Consider the following 20,874-nt stretch of genomic DNA (forward strand, 5'->3'; position numbering starts at 1 on the left):
CTCCCAGTGGGACCACAAAACTAACAGAAATTACCTCAGAAATATAATGTTCATACATATACTGCTTGAAAACGGTTAGACATATTGCATGATCGTTTATAGTTTGCATATATACGAGTATATATATATTGAAAGTAGAGAAATAAATGTACTCGAAATACTGCCAAAACGGGCGCATAACAAGGTCGATTCTGGGTCAACCCTTTCACACATGAACACAATTTAAAGCGAATAATTTCACGTCGACATATGAATTTCGAACCGAGTGGAACGGGATGGAGAGAGAGAGAGATAGAGCACGCGGTCATAGGCAAAGGGAAAAAACATCCAAACGTCCCTTACGTCCCATTTGGCTAGACGTCAAAAAACCTCATGTATGGGTTAGGTTGACTAAGCGAGTGCGAGCATGCTGTGCACTTGGGAGGCGGGGATTTTGCCGCATTCCCACTGCATCATATTATCATCTATAACAAACACACTTATAATGGACATTAAATAATAGGATTATTCGCACTGACACACGCACTTCCAAAGATACTATATAATTTCTAAGCTTCTATTGCTGTTTACAATGATCTATGTTATTATTGTGCCAGTGAAGACGTTTTAAGCGAAACGTAAATCAATTTTCCCATCGAAGTTTATTCGTCGCAAGGACGCCACGCGACAACGGCTTTTAATGACTATTACCAATCAGTTTAGTGAGGTTTTACTATTCAACCATAGACACTGTACAGATAGATGATAATTTATGTAATCAATATTTCCCTTAGAATACCTACTAAAAAGTACCCGAGCAAGTCATCGCGACGACATAACCCAGAAATTATAATTTAAATATTATATGGCGTTTCAATATACTGAGAGTGAAACGGGTATTATTATTTGATCTCAAAATAATCTAGCCACAACTAAACAAATACGATATATTTTATACAAATATTATACTCATAATAAAATGTGTTGATTGTTTCGAGAAATTCGAATTAGCTATAAAAATATGTGGATAGATAGCATGATGTTTTGAATGAATTTGAGTTGTTTACGAGTTTACATATTTAGGAACAAAATGCGAAACAAAAATTTTATTTGTGACTACAATGAAAAATATAAATACTCAAAAGAAAACGATTGTGTTATTATTGTACGGAAAATCGAGATAAAAACGAGTTATACGCACAGTATACGGTTTTTATTTTTGACGGCGTGTCAATTTTTCATAGCAAAAACTTTTCTATAGTTATACTTGCCATTTAAAATGGATCGAGAAAGCATTCATTTGATATAGGCACTGTGATATTCCAAGAATGGAGGTCATATTTAAACTTTTTTGATAACGAGTTATCGAACTGAAAATAATTTATGAACATATATAAACACAAATAATAATGAAACTCTGTTTTATGTAAACAAAAATATTTATAAAAATAAATATTTAACACAAAACATTTACAGAAACACTACACAAATACTTAGCTATATACTAGCTATAACCATTGTGAAAATAATATACATGATTATATGAAAATAATACCAACATAAACATACAGGTTGTCTCAAGTCCTTAATAATTTAACTAACAAGGATTTAAAGGGCACTCCCTTAAGTATAATATTATTATACCACGCCACCCAGAAAAAATTTACCGGTACAAAAATGATTTATTAATTTGCTCTAAATATAGAATTCCTGTTTATCTAATGAACTAATAAGCTGCACTTGTTACAATTTTAATTAATTATTAAATATAGGTAAATTTTTTTGTTAAAGCGATATTTTCCACAGGTGCTTTTAATTAAATAACAAGCAATTTCTTTAGAACATAGTCAGAAGTATTAAAACGTTTTCTATACTTTTACTACAATATATTTTAGACAATATACAGAAAATAATTAATGAATTCTTCGATTAATTATCGTAAATTTATAATTTGATGTCAAAGAAAATGTTTTTGATTACCTTAAGTCTTAACAATAATAAGTACTGATATCTTGTGGTAACTCCATAATAATATAAATATTACATAAGAGAAATTTGTAATTTGTTCATTAATATGGATACTATAAAAGAACTAACATAGATTTTTTATTTCATCATCACGTCGAATAATACATAAATTGTCATACGAATATATTATATTCATAAACAAGGAGTTTAAGATAGCCATTCGATTTTTTTTTAGATTTAATATCGTACAAAGTTGATCCAATTTTGAGGAGTTTAAAATATTGGTCCTTCACCAAAGTAAAAAACACATATTATAACCAAAATATTATGAGTATAATAGAAGAAACAAAATTAAAATTCGTTGACCGTAGGGTGATTAAATCAACATCATCCAGAAAATCTACACTCACAATTTTAAGAGAATAATAAAAAAAACCAAGTATAAATAAAATATAATTTAGAACATACCTTTACAACTGGCGAGTTTAAATATATCTTCTTCACATGATCCTACAACAAAATAAATTATTTTTAATGCTTTAAAATGTATAATCGTCTGTAAAATGTAGGCAATACAATAATTATATATTTATTGATTTACTGAAGGCATTTCAAAAATAAAGTTAATGATTTAAAAAAAAAACCTTAAAAACTATATATTATTATAAATGTATAACTCATATTATAAAGTTAATTACCATATTTTATACATTTACATATTATATAATTAATTTCGAAAAAATTATCATGTATACGTAGCATATTTTATTTTGTTAAGCCACACTCTACTTTTACATAGGTCACATACATTCCAAGAATTAGAATAATACAAAAGTAAACAGTATAATTATATTGAGTGAATATTTTTTTTACTACTTTATCAAAGGAAACCATGAAATATAAAGTTCTAATATAAAACTTTTATTCCCTATTAAATTGAATTAAATAATGAATAACTATTTTATAAATTAGTTATCAACAATTTAATCATAATATTAAAGTTTTATTATATACTATATTATATACTAAGTTGTATTAGGTACATTGAAACATATTCAGTTAATTATGTAAAATCAAATGTTTTTAATATTATACCATTATTCGCATGAAAACAATTAAACATTTATTCATGATAATAATACACATATTATAATAATATATATTATATTATGTACATACATATTATGTTAAATCAGTTAATTCATAATAATTTTCACCGTGGCCCATTTTTCAGCAAGTTCTGTGTGAGCATACATCTAGCACGTAAGAGTTAATTTTTTGGGACAGTAAAAATTTTTAAAAATGCACACACCATTCTTGACATAGGAATTTCAATACGGCTTGAATTCTATAAGGTGGTTTTTCAAAAATGTTAATAGTTGAGAAACAAAAAACTTAATGAAATTCAAAAAAAGTACTAATTATTAATGACATTTTGACCATTTTTTTAATGAAATTAAGCTCCTAAAGAAATCGTATTTCCACGCTAATAATGATTACATTATTAATTTCAAATACGTGTAAACGCCCTCCAAAAATACTCCCTACTCACTAGTCACTCATCCTATATCTTAATTTTTTTTTAACATATAGAACAGCTTTTAATGTAGAAGTGATTATTGTAAATAAGAAGAATAAGTTAAAACTATACGATCGAATAAATTACTATATTATTACCTAACATCAACAAGACATTTTAAACATTTAACAGGTAATTTATAATCTAGCATAATTTTTCGAATTCACATTTTATTACCTATACATAAGTAAAACAAATTTTTGAGACATCGTCAAGATGTATAATACAATATGACATAGGTAGGTATGTAGGTAAATGTTGAGTACTATAATTCCTGGAATCACCTCTGACATTGCGTAATTGTTAAGTTTACTTTGTTAGTAACATTTATGATAGCTAGTATTCAATGTACTACAGGTATGTTCTATAGTTATTTAATAAATAGAACATAAACTGACTTTAATAATATTGGATTTTAAAACACTACCTATATTAGATTATGTCGTAATATACATATTATTATACCAATGAAAGAATAAAACATATTATACCAATAAGATAAAAATTTAAAATTAAGTGATATTTAATTGTTTTCAAAACACTGCCATGAAAATTCTTGAGGCCAATGACTTTATAAAATATTTTGGAGTTTTTTCATTAGAAAAATGAATTAAATCATTTTAACACAGTAAATAAGAGTTGAAATAAACTACTACAATTAATTGATTTAGTAAAATATTAAAATCCTGATTACCATCAAAATGTTTTGTTTTATTATCTTTATGAAAAGTTGTTAAGCTAGGTACATGTATAATTATTTCAGTTACCCGATATTGTGGAAGTAGGTACCTTCCTTCTTTCAGTAATCATTTGGGACGTAAATATTAAAATTATGCCAGAAACTGTTGAAACTGATGCATTAATTATATAATCATTATAAACATAGTTTAATACCAGAATATTACATTGAATACCAACGATTAAATTTAAAATTCAAAATTAATAAGTAATTTTGGTTTTAAATATTATTTTATGTTTATTAAGTTTCATACCAGAGTTTAAAATATTATACGTATCATCTCGAAATTATACATAGGAATACATTCGGTTCACAGATTCTGTAAGATACAAATATTTCGAATAATAAGACAGGAACGAACAAAAATTGTGTTATATTGCATTATATTATTATGGTATCTCATCAGTCATCGTTATGCGTTAAAAGTCAAAGTTATAACCATTGACAAAAGATATGTATAAGAAAATAGCAGGAGTAAAATCAATAGTTTTACCATATTTTCTCAATTCACAATCTAAAAACTCAAAAATATACATGACATTCTACATTTATACGATACGGAGGAGGGGTCTTGCCGGTTTACTAATTTGGTTCAAAATGCTTTAAAAGGCCGACGCCCGCAATTTTCCTCTGTAGGTAGGTATAGGTATTTTCCAGTAGTTAGACAACGGCGTGACCGGGACAACATTTGCATATATAGAAGCGCATTCCCCAAACAATGATCTAAAATCGTACATTGTATAATGAACACTTTAAATATAAGCAATTTAAATAAAAACAATATTAGGTAGTCCAAAGCTCTTCGTACATAAGCTATGATTAGGAAAATTCCCAAAATGAAGATTTCGAAGAAGAAAAGTTAGAATTATGTTCTTTATACGTATTAAACGTTCATTAAAAAAATAACTTTAAAAAAAATTATGACTATAGAACAAATATTAATTTATTTACTTAGTAGTAGTAAATGTTTACAGCAGGGATGGTCAGTATCAAAGATACATTGTATAAGTAGAAACAATGTCCATTTATTTTCATTATTATTCGTAAAGTTTATTAATTTATTAACGAAAGCAATAATTATTTTATTTTATTCTGATTGCTATATTATTAATTATTACTCGTTAGTATATTCACAATCGTCGCGGACGCATATACGGTAATAATACGAAAGTAACTTTTATTCATTATATAATAAGTTATCAAAACATTTTCATTTTAGTTTCATACTTCCAGTAATAAAGTTCCTAATTCAATGACAAAAATAATTCATTACAAAGGCTAAATAATTAAAAATCGTTAAAAAGTTATTCATACGCTTCAACACAAGTTTGTGTTCATCGGCACCTGTAGAACGCATATGTTTTCATCTGCAAGGCTTATCCATAATCCAACAAGAAACCAATTATCTGACGTAACTTTTAAAAAAGTTGTTTTTTTTATGAGAAATAATTTTTTATAAAACGTAATATACACCCTTTAATAAACTATCTATAAAATAAAATTGTACATACAATAATAATTAGAACTATACAATGTTTTATACATTATCTACATATTTTATTTCTTGATTATATTTATTATATACTTATTACAACTATATAAATGGTACCTATAGCAGTAATTATTAATATTTAACTTGAAACATTCTTTAATACGTATATTGAAATATCGTATATATTATATTTGATTAGTTAAAATTCAAGTTTCCAGGATCTGGTATTAGGATATAATTTTCAAGTATTTTCTTCATCCCTGGATATATTATTATATAATATATATTATTTAAAAAATAATGTTTAAAATATATTTTTAATTTAGTTAAATAATATACGTTCAATATATATTTTTAAAACTATACGTGTATCTAATTCAATAAATATTGGAAGTAAAAACATATACATTGTATTTTAACTGTGCATCAATAGTAGGTACATTTGATCCAATACATCGGAGGTTAAATAAAACAAAAGATAAACATCCGTATCGAGAAGATAAAATTAACTAGAATTCAGTTCAACTAAAACCAAGTATTTGTTCACAGGTATGTTTACCATGTAGAAGTTTCGCTTCAAGTGAAAAACGATTCGTTAAGTTGGACTTTACAGTTTCCATAAAAGTTGAAAACATTTATATTTTTATTACCTAACTAATTGGACTGCTCAAGGAACTCGAGCAAATAGACTGAGCTGAACACGAGAAAAGACAAAGTAAATTCTAACTGCTATGTTTTATCAATGATTGAATTTATGGTTTTTCATTTACGTTTGCAACTTAATATAATAAAAGCGTAATACGGTAAAAAATTGCCAACTAAGAGAATTTCTAAAATTAGTGCAAGACGTGTTTACTACATTTATTTTATAACAATAAAATACAGGTATACTTGTGTAATATTTGGTCTATTTTTAACCAACACATTTAATGGTATGAATGAATCGGTATCGTCACGCAAATTCCTAAACCTAAATTCGACTGAAATGTCGAAAGGATATTTTCTGGAACCACGCAAATGAATAATTGGTTGTTTAAAGACATACAATGTGCTTAATATTGCCCAGTAATTAATAACACAGGGTTGTTTCCAAATCACGATCGAAGGAAAGGCGTGAATTTCCTGTAAGAGCTTTAAGAAGGGGAACGCCTATTGACGGCCAAAGTTAAAATCTGATAAGAAGAATCCGGGAGAATAGCGAAAATAAAGGGGAAGTGAGGAACTCAACGCCTTAAGGCCGGAAGCGAAAACGGCGCTTAATTTTAGTACATAAACCCATTTAAATTTATGACCCAGAAATCTTTTACCTACATTCAGGGAGGTGATGAAAAATTCGTAGTATAAACTTGTTTTAAAAAAGTATACTGACAATAACAGTTAATTGTTTAGTTAATATACACAAGTATTATAATAATAATAATAATAATAATAATAATAATAATAATAATAATAATGCAGTTTAATACAAGTTATTAATAAATATATAATTTTCTACAGGACACTACAACATTTTAAGAATTAAAAAATAATTAGTAAATTTTGACAGTGTTATATTTTTAATCCACGGAAATCGAAATAGTTTAGTTTAAATAAATGTATTTTTAAGTACCTACCATATAACAAACATTATGACGCATTTAAAAATAGATTTTTTTTTAATATTATCACTAGTTAAGTACTTAAATATGTACTCAGAAAATTACTAGTTGTAGAAAAGCAAATTAAATCTAGAAGATGAGCTAAAGATGTAAAAAAAATAGAAATATCAATTTTGGCGCAGTAAAATATTATTTAGACTACTTGACATTTAAATGAGAGATTTCTGTCAAACGATTCTCACTAATTCAAACATCTGATCTAATAAATCATACGAAAACAAGTATATTTTTGGATTACATTCACACATTATAAGTAATGACAGGAAATGTCTCTTTTAAAGAAATTTTATTGGAAATTGAAACTGCGCTTATATAATGATATAGTGAAGTAAAATAAGTACAACTATGAGAATTTACCTAAAATTATTGTTCATAGGTAAAATTAATAGCCAATATAGATATAGATAATTAAATTGTTTTACACTTAATAAACACACATTTATCGAACTTATATACAAAACTTAATTACCTAATATGTTATGGAATAACTAAAATATGCATTGGTCAATGAGTGAAACATTCAAAATTCATTAACATAATTTAAGGAAAAAATAAAAAATACCTCGACATTTAATACTGGAGTACTTCATGCACGTAACGTGTACCACCGTGCATCGCTTATCAATGCAGCGGATAAACCACATAATAGATAAAATCATCAATAAATTATTGTACAAATTTGTTTTCTACAAAAGAAGATTTAAAATAAGTGGTTTAATTGAAATGTTCGTAATTATTAATTACCAATGTATTTTCGGGGAACCTCAGAGATTTTAGACCTCGATTTTTTCAGCCCCTGAGTAATTATGGATGTAATTTCATATTTTCTGTGGTATACAGTGACAAAATGTTGTAGCTTTGTTTATAGCTATATCATATAGTACAAATTAAATACATACCTAAAACCCAATACATGCTTTGTACAAAAGTTCATAGCTATCAAACTAAACAACCGATCCACGATTAATAATAATGGTTGAAGTAAATAATACTAGAACAATTTACATTTACTTAATTTATCGACAAATATTTATTTCAGCGATAGTAATAACCCTTGCTTTATTATTTTGAAATAATTTTTAAATACAACTTATTTTCACAAAATTTTTTAAAATACCAGCTATGCGGTACAAAAAAAAAATACAGACTTAAGCTTTAATTGTTTGTATTTTTAGAAACAACCCTGTTTCTATAACGCCATAGAAAACACTTACAAGATAAAAGGTTTTCATATTCGGGAACTTCCAACCCTAAATATATTAGAAACATTTATCAACAAAATATTAAATATCGTAAGAATATTTTCAAATAAGATATAAATATATATACCTATCTATTTAATATAAATACGATTGTTTTTAAATGACTAATTATTAAAAATAGAGTAGGTACCTATACAAAAAAATAGTTATTAGCAAAATAAAAGAATAATATATTTAAATCAAATTAGATTTCTTATTTTTATTTTATGATTTTAGTCCATATAAATTTTTTTCCAAAATCACTTTATAAAATAATTTTCGAGATAAAAATAGCCGATCATATTTGCATACATAATTATATATAAAAAAAAGGTTCCAATAAAAGTTAGTATCCGTATTAATTTATCAAGGATTTCATTGAAGCGAAATTTTTCCGATGAAAATATATTCAATTATTAAATTTAGAAGGTATAATAGTGCTAACAAAATGAAGAATATTGTTTTTCTTAAATTTAAGCACATCAACTTAAAAAAAAAAAAAAATGAGAAATACGGCTTAGTATACGATAGAACTAAAGCGACACATCATCGCCCTGCACTTTATTTCGTACCCACCTATAGACATAAAAATTGATAGTTTTTGAGTGTTTTAAAGTATACGGTTGATTTGAGGTCTATTCTCCACCTACAAGGCAGCATGTATAATCAAACATTATTTTTCCTGGCGTGAGATTCGATTGGATTTCCAATTGATGCGATTTTTCTTTGTCGGTGACGTCGATGTCACCGAACTTCACCGGATACGCGCAACGATGCAGGTTGTGCGATAGTAGAAAAATCGCCGGACAGATGACCCGACGTTTATTATTCCACATTTGTCTATATCGGTTGCACACGAGTACAGAAAAAAAATGGACGGAGAAAGAGAGAACTAATTGCCTGCTATTATTCACACGTCGGAAAGGTCCTTTGAAAGGGTTCCAGTTTGATTAAAAGCTGTCGATGATGTTGAAAAATAGTACCGTGTTCACCCTCTACCAACATCGTGAATGGCGGAAAAATTGGTAAAATTTACGAGAATCGGTGGACGATGGATATATATATTAATGCGCCATATATAGGTATAGGTACTCGCATTTAAATAAATCTGATTCCAAACTATATTAAGTATGGTAAAATTTAAGTAGATTTTTAAACATAAATAAATAGTAAGTAAACACTTTGATATTTTAGCAACAGTATAAAAGCACTAAGGAATGAAGAATTTCTCGAACTATTAAACGCATTTAGAAGAAGAAACCAATAATTCAAAAAATACAAATATCAGTAAAAGATATTGTTTATATAGATTCATAATAGAGTGGATAGATAATTGGCTTAACAGAAATGTATTTATTTGTTCATAACAAAAATTACAAGACATTTACACATTACACAGTCCATATAAAAAGATTTTCAGATGTAAAAGATTATCATTTTGTAGTACAAATGGCTCATATGAATGGAACATTTTAACTTACAAAATATAATTTAAACTTTTAAAGCTACGATGAATAAAAATTTAAAACTGAAAATATAAGGTATATTTCATGGGGTGTTTCATTAATGAATCAACAATTCAGTACTAACCGAAAATCTGTATAAACTTTTAGTTACATTTAAACTTTTAAAACGTGCATGGATGTGTATTTAGATACATAAATATTATGTTTGAAATTCTGTCTTTATTCAAATTTTTTTATTATTTTAATAAAAAAGATAGCATTTGTTAAATGATAATCAATTTGTAAATCAAACAAACTATCTACATCTAGTAGTGTAAACTAGTAACGTCATACTACATTTGAGTACCTAGTACATATTACAACATCAATTCTATACCTAACAAAATATATTTTAGCTCAATGAATGTTGTATAAAATAATAAGGAAATCAGTAATTTGCAGATAATCGAGTTAGACAATTATCATGCAACTATGTATTACCTAATTTAAAACTATTTGTTTTTTTCTTTTAGTATAAAAATAGAATGTCTTGAGGATTAAAAGAAAGAAACCTTTGGGCTACAGAAAAATGTTTAAGCATATCTGATATTTTCTTATAAACGTAATAAAAATAAATGCCTTTCTTATTAAAATAAAAAACCATCAGGTAAATTTTAACAATTAATAACCAACAATTTTATAACTGGACTAATTTATTTTATTCTTGTCAAACTGAATCAATTTCCATTGTTAACAGTTAACACAGACAAGTGCATTTTGATTAAATAAAAATAAATTAAAAAAATTGGAGATATTTTATCAACTAAAGAATATAACAATAAGTCTATATATAGAAATTGAATACAATTTGTATTCTTATTAATATACAAATAAGTTGTTTACTTCAAAAACAAAAAAAAACATTATGACTGATATTGCAGTTTCAGATTATTTATTATTACTCTTTGAGTAAAATGAAAATATCAGTTGGTAGAAGGTATAAGAAAAAAATTTAACGATATTAATATTTTCTAATTATAAAAACAAAATATCTCCATTAAAAGGTAGGTAGATACTAATGAATTATATTTCAATTTACAGTATTTACACATAAGTTTGAATAGATAAAATATAAGTACTTTTAATATTATTAACTTATTTTCTAGTTTTCAGAATTTTAGATGATTGTTTATACTCCATAGTTATATATTGTTGGGCTTAAATAGCAGTTAGGTACATATATTATTATAACTATACCTACCGATGTATAATATTCGTACACATAAGTCTTAAAATATCATTATATTTAAATAATTTAAATCGAAATTGTATTCAACATACAAATTCAGCAATGCCCCGATATAGACATTTTTCCATATAAAATAACGGGTGTCTATGCGTAGATAAAAACAGAACATCTTTCTGTCATGATAGATACTGAAATATTAGGTAGGTATAAGAAATATGTATAAGTATATTTTAAGTTTTGATCTTTTTATCGCACATTTTTTTTCGATCTATATGTATAAATATATATTAAATAATATATTACTAAGATGAAAACAATGCAGACTACTTTGAGACATAAATATTTGTCAATTTTTAGACTTCTTTTTATAACGTTTACTGGTTAGTATTGGCAGAGCCACAATGATGTAACACTACCTATATTCTAAAAGATTATATGAAAACACATATGGAGACGTTAAACTAGGATTGTGATTAGACTAAACTTCTTTTAGAGTTGTTATTTCTATGCAGAGATTTATAATTATTTTTAAATTTATTATACTATAGGTAATAATTCAATACCCCAGTATAAAGGTTCATGCACTACATCGTATCATTGAGTCGAGTTAAACAAATTAAAGGCGATTCATAATAACGCCAGGTAGGTACCATTTATCCTGTCTGACTGTTTAAAAGTCGAAAAAAAAATATTAAAGGATCTATAAAAGCAACGAAAATAATACATTATGAATTGTTCGAAATGCAATTAAAAAGTTTGTCTGAATTTGTTTAAAAATAAAATCGTCTTTGACAGATAATGTCATGCAAATCTACACATAACCGTTTACCGCGTTTAAACAAGAGATAAATTGTAAAATCTGGTCGGAAATTTAACAGCCATAAATGACTTTCACACGAGCACATACAGAATACGCACGAATAGTCACAATAATGTATGTATTATATATGTATTATATTATATACTCACGCGCTGCAGAAGGAGATGTATTATTATAATACCCGTCGGAGAGTGACGAACGCCCTTTTTCGAGAAGTGGGGAGTGAGGATGGGAGGCGAACAAGAGCGTTCATTGTGCCAGGGATCTAACACACATATATATACTAATAATAAAATATGAATGTCAGTGTAATGAATATCCTATAAGTATAGCATGTGTGTACATATAGGGTGCGAAAGTCGACTGGTACAATAAAATAAGCTTTCGGCAGAAACCGCTGCAACGTGACCGACGCACGTCGTTTCCATTGTTGCAGAATGAGTGGCATTGTTGTAGGAACATATTTCGCGGAGACGCTACACGTACATATAGGCTGTGCCCATCACACGATAGGTGTCTATCTCAAAACTTCAAATAAATAATTTCATTGGCCTAAAATAACGACATGATTAAAATAGTTAAACAAATCACAAATAGTCTGAATATTTACTTCGTTGAAATTTGAACTTTAAAAAACTTACAAGGAGTGTTGCATTATTTTTTCAAGATTTTTGACTTCGAATCGAAAACTGTATCATAAGATATTGTAAACAAAATAAAAAAATAAAAAATAATTTCAAATGTTTATAAATAGTATAAAAATATATAACGTATTTTGAAAGTATATCATGTCTATAATATTATGCTAACATAAAAATTTGTTGACAATTTAAAGTCTACGTTCTTTATTTTTTTTTATTACAACAAATCAACACAATATTGATTGTGAAAAATTATACTGCGTAAATAGTCCACATAAAGTATTTACGTTTTTCTAAATTGTTTTATTATTTTCGAGTTATTTTCTGATTATTTTAAAAGCCACGGGGGATGCTTTACTTTTCACCAAGTAGATCTAATTTATTACTAGAAACCGCCCTCGAAGTTGAAGTTTGAAACATGTTTACTAATCTCTGAGGTGAAAAAAAAAATAATACATAGCTTTGCTCAGAATCTTTAATCATTTACAAACGAAATTCTCATTAATCAAAATCAGAACCCCAAATAAAAACTAAATTATCATCCTGATAGTGAATATTATAAATGTAAATTCCTCAAAAAGTAAAAGATAAATAAAATCAATAGTATTGTTGACTAAACGTGGAAGATTTATTTTTTTTAGCTTAGTATTTTTTTTTTAAACATATGATAAAAAAATATAAGATATAGAAATGTGAATGGTGAGTGGTATATATACATTCGGTCCTTCTGTCATAAAAAAAAAAACATCTTATTATTGTCCTTTATGAATGGGTACCATCAAAAAGACAGGTGCATTGATGTATTTAATTCTCCTACCACTTGCCTGCTATAGCAAAAACGAAGGGTAGTGTTTATATGAATACAGTATGGGCGCTGTGATGTATTATTCTACCTATAGTCCTCGCGGCTGATACATACTAGAACGAGTAAACACCATGGCACACCGCTGTATACACAGGCATCAGCTACCTACAACGTACATTTTTCTTTTAAATTATATTTTCCTGGTTTCACCGTACATCTGGTAAATAATGTATTTCATGGTTCACGTAAGTTATCCGTAATGTGTTCGTGGGGTCCGAGTACAATAGATTTTTCGATTGGCTATTTCCCAACTGTGAGAACAAATTTTGTAAACGCGTGATGTCGTGATCAAATAAAATAAACTAATCTCAAGCATTCACGATGACGATGTTTGAAAAAATTTAATTTTATCTATCAGAAATAATCACACGTATTAAGTACCAACATATGCGTCGATGATCATTGGAAAGAACAAATAACAAATATAAATTTTAAATATAAGCAATAAAGAATATTGATGTGCTGACCAATACTACAAAATAACTATCATGCAATGATGAATGTATCAACGATTTAAAATTAGGTTTTTATTGAATTAAGAAAATTCCTCGTAAAATAAAAATCTGCATTTTACCATAAAATGTTTAAAATATTTGAATGAAAAAACACATGACTTATAGGGCTATACCTATAAATTTAGTTAAATTAGTTTATACCTATAAATATTTAATTATTTGATTATGGTTAAAGAAAAAAAAACTATGAATACCTACTAAATTATATTATTATTGTGACCATAAAACTTCAACTATCGTTTGGTTTTATGCGTGCATCATCATATCAAATAGAAGTGATGATATGTTTTGATTATATTATAAGTTATAAGTTATTACCCAACTTAAAATATTTAATTTTTTTATTACATAAAAAAAAAAAAAAATAGTAACAACACATACAATATCATACAACTTCTGCATTATATACGCATCTACTTCTAAGTAAAACTAAAATTAAAATGAAAAAAAATTTAAATCCTTGATCGATGTCAAAGTAAAATAAAAAAAAAATGAAATATGTAAATAATAATGTCACGTATAGAAACTAGGTTGAGCAACAGTAACATTAAATTGAGTATAAAGTATAAAGAAAAAAATTATTATTATTATAATTAATTTTAACAAGTAAATTTAAAGATAACCTTTATAATAAAGTAGGTACAAAAAAGCAATAAGTAAAATCACTGTACACGTGAATGAATACATATATATTTTTTAAACTATGTGATTTCTAAGTATTTTATCAATACAACTAGCCTACACGGCCTTTAATGTGTCTAGCTGATGGATGAAGAGTTGAACCGATAACAACGAATTCTTATTCAATAATATTTCTTTGTAACTTCTGAATAATATTTAAAAATCAAATATTTTTCTATTAGATAGTACAAATTATATATTATATAAGTAATGTTATTAAACACAGGAAAATTATGTCGGATAAAATAATCAACCAATAAAAGTATATTTTATCCAGCAGTATCTCTGCCTAAATAACAAAGACAAATTGGAAAAGAAAAGAAACTATGGATCATTTTTTTAAAAATAAATAATAAATAAGCGTATAAGTAGTATCAAATGTATAGCAGAGCATATTATAACGTTTAATATTTATAATGCAATCAAATGTAAAAATGTTTAGGTACCTACTATAATATTTTACGAATATCCAAAAAGTTTCATAGTAACTGTAACAACATAAGTAGGTACCTATATGGCTTTATATATATACCTATATCATACCATTTGTATAATTTAATCTGCAGTATTCAGTTTTTATATGAAACTGCAACTATTATGTCCATCGTTTTTGTTTACGACAAATGTACCTATTAGTCTTACAATGGCGTGTACTTTTTTTAAAATTCATTAATGTATTTGAAAATACTTTTTGTAGTGAAACAATTCTTCAGTTATAACTTTGAGGGAGGTATGTGGTGGCAAATTAGATCTAGTTTGTACAATGGGGAGTCGAAAGTAGAAATTGTCCAGTAATTGTTTTAATATTCAGAATAAACAAAAAACAAAAATTACCAGAAATGAATAATTCTACACATAAACAGTATAATAATAATATATAGTATAATACAGTACTATAATTTATCTTAAAAATAAACTATGCGGTAACCGTTCAAGCAAGCAATTCAAGGAAAAGTGAAGACATTTTTCAGTCAAAATATTTACAACTATCACTAAGATAACATTTAAGTAAGTACTTCCCTATTGACACTGTTTGTTAACAAAATGTTACAATTTGTTTTTCAATCAGGGTTTTTTTGGGTAAGGTAAAAATCCTCCTTATCTCCTCTCCTTCGACATTCCATGTAATTTCCCAAATTATTTATGTTTTCTAATTTCTAAAGATGTATGGTAGCCTAACGGTTTAGAAAACATGTTTAACTGATTTAATAACTATTTAAAATTTTAAATAATAGACTAAAGAATTAATCAATTTTGTAATTTAAATTATTATAATGGTATATAAGATCTAAAATAAAAAAAATTATTCATTTTAATACTGAGTTATTTCAAAACATATGCAAATAAGCTTTTATATTTGTTCAATTACTTACAAGTAATAATTTTCTAGTTTATTTCATTATTATTTGATCTTAAATAAAAAATTAAAAACATCCCAGTGAATTGACATGTATTTAACACAACTTTATTTTTAATAATTTTGCTGAGCAATAGACATCGATGACTCGATTTAAAAAATGTATTCTTCATTAAAAAAATGTATTGAGTACTTATATTTAAAAAAATATTAAAGATGCATATTCCATATGCATAGATACCACATCAATGGAAAATGCTCAGTATGAACTATGAATGGTCATAAATAGTGCATCTATTGAAAAGATTTTTGTACATACAAATAAATTAAATAGATGCTGAAATAATGAATTACATATAAAGCTAATGCGTGGTCTTCTCACGAATGTTTTAAAAATACTGTCTAATAATAATCTACAAATAAATATATTATGCAATCATATTTAAAAATGTCCAATAAATGTTTAGTTTTTAGTCAAACTAGTGACAGCTGTCCACTTGTGTAACAGTGGTTACATTCATTATTTACATAATCTACTACATGTTTTCTAAATACATTTTTATGTGTTTTTTGTATTTGTTAGTTCATGTTAATAATTTACGAGTTTTTTAATAGTTGAAAAATAACAAATTAATACTTTTTAGCGAACCATGTTTAATATATAGTATCACTACGCAGTTCAACGGTCAAACGCACAATGACTAAATGTACTCAAATCGAGTGTTATGAAATATTTCTTACCATTTTCGTAACACTATACTTAAAAAAATAGGATAAAAGAAAAAGAATATTTTAAAGTCCATTACACTAATGGCGTTCGAGTACTTATACGAGAATACAAGAAAAGTAAACATGAATTAAATATTGAGAAGCCAATAAGCGAGCTACATAAAAATAAATTAATTGAATTTAAAAAGATTCAATTACTATAGGTATCAACTAAATAGAAATGTACGACATTTAGTAAATAATAAATGGAAACCAACATCAGAATTTTGAAATTTAAGTTTAACATTAGTTCATATTCGGCTAGACCGTTTACATTAGTACGTGTCCGTGCTCTAATGTAAACCTCACCTTTGTAGCATTATCATGATTAGGTATTAGATCATAGATACATGCGATGATTTTGGAGAAAATTTGTTCAACATACCGTATTACTAATAGTAATAGAGAAAAAACCCAATGAAGTGGTCCACTCAAAACCAATTACAAAGCAAAGGTATTTCTCAGAGCTTTTTTTAATTTAAAGATGCTGAGAAATATTCTTATGTCTCAGGAAATATATATTTCTGTATATAGGTACGTACAAGTCTTTAATAGTCATATTAACAAAAATTATAAGTTTTACAAAATTAAATTAGGATTCAAAATTATAAATCACACTTTAGGGTAAACCTAAAACATTTTAATTTTTAATAAAAAATAACAGATGAAAATATGTTTTTGAACAATTTTTTTTCACTGTAGATTAATTTAGCAAGTCCTCGCACAACACATACATTATACACACGCATTACACCTACATTGTCAAATTTAAAAATGTTCTTGTGTGTATATATATATTATATTGCATACACATCCAAGTTATATGAAATTTTGCAATAGTAATAAATTCCATTCATATGTGGCTAAATATGTGTTGTATTTATATATTCTTACACAAAAACAAAAACAATAACCTAATATCTTTGTAAGCTGAAGAGATCAATGGAAATTTGTGTTAAGTGCTTTTACACTAATTGAAGTTTGTTTAAATAATTACTTGGTATTCAATTTGAAGAGGATGCAACATTGGGAATTGGGATATAGGTACCTACTATACTACCGCCAACCTGCAGGCTGCAGCTATCCAATATTCACGTATTACACTGCAAAATCACCTTTATGTATATATTAATACATAAACATTGCATCTATTTGTTTTAAATTAAAAACTATAGATTACTACATAAAAGATTCAATACTGCAACAATCGATCTGTTGGAATATTTATAATATAAGGTGTAAGCCTATATATTACTAGCACAACTTACAAAAGTCGTGTAAGACACCGTTTTAGATCCCGAGAGGAGCAAAAATTGCATTATATTTATAAAGATGTAAAAATCACAACAATTATTGTGTAGTTCAAAATGCGTAACATTTTCAATTATGTAATACAAACTGCATTTTTTTATCATCATTTGAACAAATATTTAAACGAAAATATTTTTGATGTTTAGTTGTACCTAATTCAAAAACTATTAATGGAAGGAACTTGGAAATTTTTTACAATACATAGGTATACACTTATTTTTTTGACACAATAAAAAGTTCAAAATATTTTTACTAATTTTAAACAGTTAATAAGGACCCCTATTGACAATATACCTCAGTATTGATTGTAAAAATAAGTGGATAGTAGCACAGAAAAAGCACGAATAAATTTATTTAGAGACCAAAACCAGGTTCTATTTTTAAACAATATCTATTATTTATAAATTAAATAAACTAAATATAAAAAAAAATTAAAATTAAATGAGGGGCTAATTGTTATTGTCTAGCTCTACCAGTACGTTCATGATGTAAGTAGATGTAATGATGTAATGATTTAAGTAGATTTCCATTGGTAATATATATTTTTATTAACATACATTTTGTTGTGATAAAATTGCGACACTGCGAATGCTATACAACAGTGCAAATATCAAATATTACCTACCATTAACTCTGTACTTATTAATTATTATGATCAAAAATAAAATACTTCAATGGATAGTTGTGTTCAGTATATTTTGAGTATAATGAAATATACTTTAAAGTTTAATAAATATTTCTAATTTTTACACGCCTCAAGTAAAAAAGTAAGATCTAACTGAAAATTATTATAAGAAATATCACTAGGTACCCAATATACTATGTTTTTGGCTAACATTATTTTAACATATCTATCAGGTATATTAACTACCAAATAAAGCTAGTAATAATATTAATATAATATAACATAAACTAGTATCCATTAAATGAGATTCAGATCCACCCGTTTCCCTCGCTTATAATTTTTTTTCTTCAAATCTAACACTCATATTTTGCAGTGCCATAATCAACGACGGCATACACTCGATACCTACTATACAACAGAGTTCACCAAGTTCCTGGGTTGATTTTATTGCTTACTATACCTATCAATCTTTTATTTAAAATGTATATTCAACTATTAATAGCCCAATACTAAAAAATAAAAATAATTTAGAACCCAAAATGTGTGTAAAGAACTAAAGACGTAAATCAAAAAAATATATATTGTTGGAACTTATTACATACATAGATCAAAAAATATAATATAATATTAATATAATATTTCACAATTATTGCACTATCTTTAATAGGTATTGTATACTTAATTTGCGCAATTAGTTTAATAATTAGCAATATTGAACAGTAATACTTGGAATTTTGATTAAGTACAAAGGATAACTTTTACTGTACGGATGTAATTCAACAATGGCCTAATTTAAACTATATAGCATAAATATTAAACAAATATTTAACAAAAATAGGTTAGTAAGTAGAATCTAGACATAATTATTGTTTTTAACTATCAGCTATATTAATTAAACATAAATATTCTTTAAATATTTTGATAAAAATGAAATGTATTTTAATTGTTAAATGTTTATTGTGTTTCTGAAATATAATTTACAAGGGAAATGTTCATTAAGTTCAAATTTATATTTCAATGACATTGCTAATATTTCGTAATTTTTAATTTTAGGTTTGTCATGTTTCTAATGCTCATAGCATAAATACTTTAATTAAAGTATACATTGATATTAAACATATCAATATATCATATGGTATAACTATAGTACCTATATATTATGTTTTTATCATAGAAAGTTAGGTAACTTTAAAACTTTATAAGCGTCTTAACAAAATTTAACTAGCACCTACCTGAAGTTTCTTCAGAGCTATTAGAGTAAGCATAGTGAAGTGTTATATTTGTATGTGATATATTCTCATGTAATCAGTAAAACTTATATTTTTTCAATAATTTACCATAATACTATACTTATATAAGTTGTAGGATGTATCTTTATTGTCAATTTAGTTAAATAATATATTTATTATAAAAAAAATGTATGTACCTATATGTTCTATACCTATAGTAACCAACAGGATTAAAATTAAATAATAAACATTATCAGTTTAAACTAGTTGGATTATGATGTTGGTGGTTCAGCATTTAAAGCACTCATAACAAAAAAAAAATAAAGTTCGGTAGACTAACACCGAGAATAACTTATTAGTTATTATACATTAAATACGCCAAACTGAGTCCAAACAAAATTGAAAATATGATTAATTTGGCTTTTAAAACAAAAAATGTAATTAGCCTCAATTATAAAACAGTATTAGAATTACAATCAATCGATAAGGCATTGAAGTTCAAACCTAAAACCGGTAGTACCTAAGCAATAGTAGTAATAATAGGTACTGCAATATGTACCAGAATATCTGAGTTAGTATCGTAACAACTACCTAACTATAATGACAAATAGTAAATATAAAAATAAGTGATAATACTCAAAATGACAAAACTTACCAATGGATATTTTGATAAAATGATCTTCTACGTTAATGCTCTGAAAAATATAAAAAA

At 26.2% G+C, this 20,874-nt stretch overlaps 1 long non-coding RNA gene across 1 annotated transcript in view; it reads right to left on the minus strand.

Annotated features, from left to right (window-relative positions):
- Window positions 1-1,996: 1,996 nt before the first annotated feature.
- The window catches only part of LOC111034071, a 33,967-nt gene continuing 15,089 nt past the window's right edge, over window positions 1,997-20,874 (minus strand). Inside the window, exons 2-3 of the long non-coding RNA XR_002604491.1 lie at window positions 20,818-20,857; window positions 1,997-2,457 (exon numbers count right to left, since the gene is read on the minus strand). This is a non-coding gene — a long non-coding RNA (uncharacterized LOC111034071). The remainder of the gene's footprint in view (window positions 2,458-20,817; window positions 20,858-20,874) is intronic.

The sequence above is a fragment of the Myzus persicae genome, unplaced genomic scaffold (assembly GCF_001856785.1).
Source record: "Myzus persicae strain clone G006 unplaced genomic scaffold, MPER_G0061.0, whole genome shotgun sequence".
NCBI classification, from domain to species: domain Eukaryota; kingdom Metazoa; phylum Arthropoda; class Insecta; order Hemiptera; family Aphididae; genus Myzus; species Myzus persicae.